Source organism: Lepisma saccharinum, chromosome 3, assembly GCF_977018435.1.
Source record: "Lepisma saccharinum chromosome 3, izLepSacc3.1, whole genome shotgun sequence".
NCBI classification, from domain to species: Eukaryota; Metazoa; Arthropoda; class Insecta; order Zygentoma; family Lepismatidae; genus Lepisma; species Lepisma saccharinum.
Genome location: NC_139231.1, coordinates 101006857 through 101016316, shown reverse-complemented (window position 1 = coordinate 101016316; position 9460 = coordinate 101006857).

Here is a 9460-nt window from a genome sequence, read left to right as displayed (position 1 = left end):
TATATGTAAACAGTTACAACTGGTCCCGAATCAGAGCATAATACACGCTAAATAAGTATACTGGTGGCAGGATGCCTATGTAGATTATCATATCTCCGGGCAAGTAGTATTATTCGCACCAAAATTATCTTCACAAACTGTATAATTTATTGAGTCACATATCTTTCTAGATTTCATGAAGAGAGATTTTGAGAATCATCCTTAACAAACTATGCCTCCCCGATGGCGTAGTGATAGCGTTGTTGCCTTGTAATAAAGGGGTCCCGGGTTCGATACATGGGTGGAGGTACACAGTGGTCTGGATCTTACTTTAAACTGTAGGTCCAGTCCCGATTAGCCTTACTGTGCATAAAGTGGACTTAAAACACCAACTCAACTCCTTAACAAACTTTTCGAAGAATCAAAAATTTAAACAAACAAGTAAATACATTTTTGTCATTTTGAAATATATTATTATTATTGTTTGGGCTACTTTTGGTTCGTATGAATCTGCCTCATACAGTAAGTTTATTTTATCTGGCTCTGGTTGTCGGCCGCACCAAAATCACAAAGAAGATTTAGCTGCAGGTTGCTAGGACTTTCTGGGTTAATTACTTTATGGTTCAGGATGGACATAGGCTTTTCAAATTGCAAGAGACAAAATTCCACTGTTTGTACCTTTTCTGGTGGGGGATGAATGATAAAGATGTTGCGGTTCCTTCAGGTTCACACACTCAACCCTTGTGCTCATAACCTGCAATGAAGGGAAAGGCCATCATAAGCCTTTGTAATGTAGAGACTTTATATCCTTTCTTGGTAACTTTCCCCTCATTTTCAAGAAACATCTGCTTCTTTTTGCCCTACTCTGTTGATTTAGTGGACAATTGAAGACTTGTCAGCTAGTTCGAAGTAGTTTGATCCGAGAAGTGGTTTCATAGCTTCTGTAAACGCGAGATTCCAGTAGGATCACGGAGTACTTGAGATCTCGTTTTCATGCATTGGGAGTGAAATTTCGGTTGATTTGGTTCATTTTACTTTGCTTTTCTGACACATTTGGCTAATTGCAAAGATGGGGATGAGTGATGATGATATAATTAAATTGATCAATGGACACTCGCAAACACCCATCCTCAGTCCGGGATTCGAACCCGGCACACATGGCATCGTAGCATGATGTGCCCACTCCGTCATGGGGGTAGGCGAAGTGAAACTTCGAGTGTGAAGCTGCCAGCTCGTCTTCCTCTCGAAAAAATTGAAGTAGGATCAACTGATCGAGCAAATGTCCAACACATTGACTTTCTAAATTGGTGTCCGACTACCACACAGGAGACCGGGTTTGACTCCCAGGGCAGTTGATCTCACATGTGATGAAGAATAAGTCAAATTTCATTTATGGAAGGAAACTAGATATGTAGTAAGTAAACTTTATATAGTGTGCACACTCTAGAAATATTATGTTTCAAAAGTCTGCATAGTTTGTGATTTTTCTTCATTTAGCCTCCACCAGGGTTGTCAAAGGTCTATCTAAGTTCTATGGGTTTTATTGGGTTCTGTTGCAGGACCGGAACCTTTTTTCTCGCTCAATTTAAATTCGGTCCTAGTAGTGTATTGTTCCATTAAAAAAGGTTACTGGATCGTATTTAAATTGATCCGGAAAAGATTCCTGCACCGAATTTTAATTGATCTGGTAAAAAAGGTTCTTGGACAGTGTTTAAATTCAGCTGCAAAACAAGGTTTCTGGACCGTATTTAAATTTTACTGGAAAAAGAGTTCTTGTACCGTAATTTAATTCATACGGAAAAAAGGTTCCTGGACTGAATTGAGGCCTAGAACCTATTTACACTTGCTGATTTTCTCTCCCGGATGGGAAATAAATTTATTTACAATTCCTGGACCATTAACAACCCTGACATTGTTCAAGATCAGAGAACGCATACATTCTAATTTGTTCTATAGGGTTCCGTTACAAGACCGGAAATTTTTTTCTCTCATTTCGTACCAAGTTGTGAATTGTTTCATTTCAATACGGAACGTTGACCCTATTTAAACTAATCCGGAAAAAAAATGTTCGTTGACCGTATTTAAATTCTTCAAGAAATAAGGTTCCTGGACCGAAATTAAATTCATCTGGAAAAAAGATTCCTGGACAGAATTGAAAACATTACAGATGAAGACATTCCTTACGGTCCAGAACCTATTTACGCTTGCTAATTTTCTCTCCTGGATGGGAATTGAATGTATTTGAAATTCCTGGACCTTTAACAACTCTTGCCTCCACCCGCAAATGCAGACGCTGTGGCTGCTGCTTAGGCAGGAAATTTGACTAGACATACAAATAAAATTAATCCGAAGTTATATAGGAAATAATAGTTACTTACATAATAATATCATGAAATATGGAGAGCCAAATTACTTATCAAGCATTTTCTGTTATTTGCCTATCCTAGTAGGGGCGAAAATCTTTTGCCCTTGGTGGTGAACTCTGTTCCTGCAAATTAAAGATGGCATTTTCAAATTTTCATTTATAGTTGGGCCGACAACTCCGTGGTGGAGTGGTTAGCAGGTTACGCTATGATGCAGAATGTCCCGGGTTTGAATCCCAGCCTGGATATTTGTCTCCTTTGTGATGGTCCTTTCAATTTAATCTTAACTCATTCTCATCTTCACGATTAGCCAAAAAGTGAACAAAGTCAATCATTTCTATTTCGTTATTTTACGCCGCGTTTCTACCTCTTGGGTTAAATGCGACTATGAGATTGAATGATGATCCGAAGGAATAGCGATGCGAGAGACATGATGCAACCACCCCTGTGACATGACATTGTTCTTGGTGTCTCAAATCTGAGATAAGAGAAAATACATGGATTTTTAAAGACTGTCTAGATGCCATTGAGTTAATGAGTTCCTTCTGCATTTAGATTCCCGAATAATGGGCGTGGATTTCGCGAGTCTATATCCATAAATTTTGGGGGCAACAGGAGAAAATAATGTTCTCTTCCAACAATATATATATACAGGGAGGTGATTTAAGTATTTTATCGCGAGAGCGTTGGTCGCCCCGTTATGCAACAGATCCCGGCAAATTGCGTTACAGAAAGTTCGGACAGAAACCGCTTGTTTTGTAATGTTTCCATTTTTCATAATTACAGTTACAATTGCAATTGAAATGAGCACGTACCTTGTCGCAATTATGCTGGAAAAGGTGTCCTCCAAAATACAAGTATTTCTGACATATAATCTTAGATTAGACATCGCTACTTTATCATCAGTTGTCGCGAGAGCACCGGCAGCTGTAATGTTTCCATTTTTCATAATTACAGTTACAATTGCAATTGAAATGAGCACGTACCTTGTCGCAATTATGCTGGAAAAGGTGTCCTCCAAAATACAAGTATTTCTGACATATAATCTTAGATTAGACATCGCTACTTTATCATCAGTTGTCGCGAGAGCACCGGCAGCTTATCTGCTAATTGTCAGCCGCGAGAGGGCGCTTCATACTGCACGAATGCGACACCTGTCGGCAGTGATGCCAACCATAGGGACAGATTTTGCCAAATGAGGGAAAATGTTGGGACTTTTTTCAATCTTGGAAAATAACATTTTATTGTGCAAAGGTGCAAAGCTTACTCGCCAGTCAGTTGCCCTTTCTTCATGCTCGGTTTGGAATGAATAGATTAGTTTATCTGGAAAGTTTAGCGAGGAGGAGAAAAAAAAAACTAACAAATCTCCAACAGAATTTTGGAACATGTTATCAGTTACCAAGAACTTTCAAAGCAAGTTCTTTTTTGAAAACATTTCCACTCTCACGAAAATAGTGCTAACATTGCCACATTCTAACACGGAAACGGAAAGAATATTTTCAATGTTAAGTGATACAAAAACAAAAAAGAGAAATAAAATGGGACCAGAATTGTTCAAGACTGCAGGAAATACAGCATCACCAACCAACATCCATCTCTTCACCGCAGCAGCATGTATGACTTCAGATAACATAATCACCAGTAAACGACTCAACTTATTCATTACGGCAAGAATTTACAATACCAGACCCTTCTGTAATTTCTATGCTATGTCTTATACTCACGAAATAATTAGTCGTGATGATTTATCTCAGGTTAACATGTTGGGGTGAGGTGAAAAATTTGTTTATTAACATGTAGATGTTGTAAAATAATCTTTTCAATTCTCGCAATGATTCTCCGTATACAAGTATGGTAGCCATATTTGTTGTTATGTACAATTGACATTCGCAATTAGTTACGCTGTCTACAGCGTTGCCACACTTGATTTCATACTTGGAGAGCATGGATCGTGTAAGAATAGCGGAAGAGAACAGTAAAAAAGTTGTTAATGTTGTACAGATTGTTAGGTGGAGTGTGGCAGGAGGATTGCCGTGGTCTAATTAATAAACTTATGGATTTCGGTATTTTGCCCAAAGAAGGTGATTACATGTGACAGTGACAATCACGATGTAGAACATGTGGAATGTGGACTGATTTGATTACAGGTAAGTTTGGCAACAGTGCATCGATCGTAAAATTGCAGGATACGAAAATGGCATCTTCGATGATGAACGTTTGCCGTTAAAGTGATACGAAAATAAGATTTTTTTATCGGTTTGTAATCACAATTAGTGCAAAACCATTCACGGATAGCCCCACTGACCATTCTCGGTAAGGTTAGGTTAGGCAAGGCAAACAGTTAAAATTTGGGGTCGAAGAACCATGCATGGGTAGCCCCACAAACCATTCACGGTTAGGTTAGGTTACGCAAACAGTTAAAATTTTGGGGTTGTAGTAATATCAGGAATGTATATTTCGTTTTTTAAGTATTGGAAACAAAATCTTCCGGTAAATAATGAGCAATCGTGCCGATCGCGGACCACTCAATTTCGCTTATTTTGCAATTTCTACACATGACCCCCAAATTTTAACTTCAAATTCGTGATTAGGAGTTATCAATTAGTGAGTATGTGAAATATTACAAAAATCGGGGAGGGGTCCTGTATTGTAAATTCGCTCCTTCATTAATTGTGGAAGGAAGCACCGAGCAGAAAGATTTGGTAAGTAAATGTGTATATTTTATCTTCTGTTTTGCATGCTCATGAGGTGGTTTTTTTTGTTGCTTTACTTGGCATAGTAACATTTTGACTATGTCTGTAGGGATATTGCCGAAAAATGTTTGGCAACACTGTTGGCTACCAGACATAGTGAGTGCATGCTCATGTTCACTTCTGTTTGCGTGTATCAGTACGAGTGTTGTTTATACTGTGTTATTGAGTTGATGTGCTATTCAGTGCCAGTGCTTTATTGTGTGTTAATTGTTATTCATTCATTAGTTATGCCACTAACGAAATATAGTCTTCAACAAAGAGTTTTTATGTACGATAATTACGTGAAAACGAATGCTTGCAGAAAAGTGGTCAGGCCATTACGAGAGACAGGATCTCTTAAACCTAAGAAACATGTTGTATTGCTGTTGAAGGAGGTCATTTTCAACATCTCTTATAACACAGGTTAGTGATCATCATTATTATTACTTTTAAATATCATTTTACGCTTTCGGTTTGCTTTATGCGCCGCGATGCTGTCATCACTTTCTGTCAACTGAGGATAAAGTAGCGATGTCTAATCTCAGATTAGATGTCAGAAATAGGGTGCCAGAAATATTTGTATTTGGGAGGACACCTTTTCCAGCATCCTTGCGACAAGGTACGTGCTAATTGTAACTGTAATTGTGAAAAGTGGAAACATTACAAAACAAGCAGTTTCTGTTACGGACTTCCTGTAACGCAATTTGCCGGGACCTGTTGCATGACAGGGCAGCCGACGCTCTTGCGGTAAAAGACTTAAATAACCTCCCTGTATATATAAAGCAGACACACATACTGTACATATATGTAGGCCTATATGGTATTAAGTTTTGGGCCCCCCGAACTGATCAACCTAGCTACGTCCCTGGTGGCCACTCTAGGACCATGATAAAATCAAGTATAATTCCCGGTTTTCAGAGTGAACTTCCTAAAATTTCAAGGGTACAAGCACATGCTTTTTCTATTTCAACCTTACGTATTACTGCCTCACTCCCCCCTCCTTAAATATATAAACAATATAAAGGGTCTGTGCGATTCCATTGTATCCAAAAATTCTAATTCAATTGAACGGTAAATTTAATTTACGGTGGGGAGTTTACATTTGCCATTTTGTATATTCAGACTAAAAATACATACACAAGTCACAAATGTTATGGGGTTCAGTAATCTACGAAAAATTGTTAATTGTATAAGAATTTCAAATTTACCTAATCAACTTTAAGATATCCTGTCTTGCAGTAATCTTCCATATGTCAGATAGATTGTTCTGCAAAGAACACTAACAAAACAAACAGATTGAGATAATTCTGTTTTATTTTGCACACAGCTTTCTTGCCCTTCCTCGATAAAAATGTATCCTAAACTGTGAAAAAAAATGCCTCAGGGCATGTAATGAATTCAATGAGATTTTGATTAATAAAACTTGCATTTTTTATCGTGGGGGAAAATTCAAGCAGAATTCACACATATTCCCGCAATTCAAGAAATTCCCAGTGAATAGCCACGCTGTGTTAACCTTACGTTCATCCACCATCTCCTAAATTTCCATTTCCCCTCAGACATTTTCAGAGAGAGGCTACTCAGTAAGTCACTATGGAACCGAGGTTATCTTTACATTCTTATATAATTGTCCTTACATCAGACTGAAAATCTTGGATAAACCTTTTCTCTCACATTCCAACTGTATAATTATTTTCATCTGAAGAAAATAATTAAAGACACACCAGAAGTACAGTGTATTATTGATTCTTATGGCATAATTCCACTAAAGCAGCATTTCAACGGGCCTCCCCAATGGTGTAGTATTATTGTCGCATTGTAATCAAGGGGTTCCAGGTTCAATAATACCCAGTGGAGGCACATGGCTGAGTGGTTCGGATCCCACTTTAAAATGAAGATAAAGTTCTGGTTAGCCTTTCTGTGCATGAAGTGGACTTCAATTCAATCAAGCATTTAAATGACCTGTTACAAGTAATAGTGGTCCAAATCTGAACACTGGCACAGGAATGGAACAAACAAATTTAAAATAATAAACACTTTTTGTTTAGGATGTGTAAAATGCAGTGATATTTCAATTTACACTTCTCATGCATTCACAGCTGAACAAATGTAAAATCTGGGAAAATTTTTAACACACTCTTTTAATTGGGAACATAAAAGGTTAAATGCAGGTAGGAAAATGTAAAATTATAGAATGAACATATTTGAAGTTTCCTTTCCAAAGTTTAACGTGTCCTTTCATTTTGGGAGTTCTCACCTCGGTCCCAACTTCGATCCCTAATGAGTGTCAAAATATCAATTCAAGTTTCCATATTCGTGGTTAATTATTCACCTGGAAGAAAGAAAGGGGGGTTGTTTTTCAAGGTATTTTGTGTAATTTGGCAGTCCAAAATAGATGCCAAAAATTAGGGATGGGTCAGAGTACTCGGTACTCTATCAGTATCGGCCGATATAGGCATATCAGTGTATCGGTACAATTACCGATTATTTTACAGATAAAGTTTTTGAGTGAGTGGGCACTTATGTCCTCTTTGCACCCTTCAGTGTATACGGGGAAATAGCATCTTATCTACAATTCTCATTCTAAGAGTTAAAAAAGGGGTGTAAAAAGCCACCAGGGAAAAATTAAAAGTGCAAGGTTCTAAAGGGATCTGCACAGGAGAAAACATATTAAAAGGTATGAATACACTAAAAACTTTCTCACAGACAGTGGAAGAGACCAGCTCTTATCAAAAGGCTAAAATTTTTTCGTTAAAATACTGTTGTCATCTCCCAACAGGGAAGATAGACAGCTATATCTATAAATATCTTACAATTTAGTACCATTCTGTTATAATTTTTAAGGGTATAAACATATCATCTCCATTCTGTACTTTCTTTAAGTTAATGTCTAAATATGTAGCTTCTTTTGCATTGCAAAAGCTTCGTTCATCTCGTTGCATACTTTTATTAATGAGGTCAATGAACCATTTGGAAGTTATCAGATCTGTAGATTATCGGTTATTGGTATCGGTAAATTTTATATTGGTACACTATCAGTATCGGCCAAAATTCCAAACTACTAAGATATGCATTGCCAGCGTATTGGATTGCTCAACGAGAGAAGCTCATGCCCCACATATATAACAATTAAATTTTGTGTTGGTTTAGAATGGGTCAGTGAAGAAACTGCCTCAATCATAAGCAGTGTATGAATGAAGCCTCTACTATCCCAACAATGCTGAATAGCTATGGTATATGAAACTGAAAATTCAAGGTAACTTGTGCTGGAATACATATTTTTATTATCAAAAGGAAAATGATACACAAAACCTTCTGTATAAACAAATAATTCAAGGGCTTTAGGTAAGGGGATCTTCCCCGTATACACTGAAGGGTGCAAAATGCCAACAGATGCAGATGCACCCAAAACTTTTAAATCAATCAAACAACTAAATCTGCCAACTTGAAAGTGGTTAAGAGAAACAGCTGTAGCCTGTATTTCATCTACAGGGTTTTCCAAAAGTCGTTCCCACATTTAAATTCACTATAACTTTGTAAAGAACAGAGATATTTCAGTGCAATAAAGTTTGTAATGCACAGCAGTCTTTTAAAGTTGTACCTGGCAACACTGCGCATTGAGAAAATCACGTGACTGCGAGCGATCAGGTGATTCCAAGATGGTGTTGATTCAGGAGGCAGTTGGATTTTCCACAGAAAACTCACATCATGGCCCGCAAGGTCACCAGACCTGGCTCCATGTGACTTTTGGTTGTTGGGATATGTTAAGATGGAAGTGTACGCAGGGAAACCCAAGAGATCTGGATGACCTCAAAGCAAAGATATCTGCAGTCATCGCAAGAATATCGGATTCAGGATGAGATTGCAGGAATGCATCGATGTGAATGGTGCCCAGTTGGAGGTGTGCGATGAGGACGACAGACATGCAGTGTTGCCAGGTTAAACTATAAAGACTGCTGTGAAGTACAAACTTTATTTCACTGAAATATCTCTGTTCGTTATAAAGTTATAGTGAATTTAAATGTGGGAAGGATTTTTGGAAAACCCTGTACTTAATTCTCACTAAATTAGAATAAGAATAATTAATTATATGTAAATCATCCTAGTGTTTCAATGCATTTTGTTTTTAATAAATATATATATATTTATATATACACCTTGCAAGAGAGAGAGAAACACACACATACATATATTATCTGTACTCTTGCATATGTAAATAGATAACCGTAAAAGCAATACAAATACACATTGTTTAGCAGATCATTATATAACTTTTGATCAAATAAAAGTAATGACCATCATTTCATTTTGTAGAAGGTTACTGCTTTTGATGTGTTGCCCTGTGTTTTCTTTTGATATAGAAGTAAAATTACTAGCCATTCCATA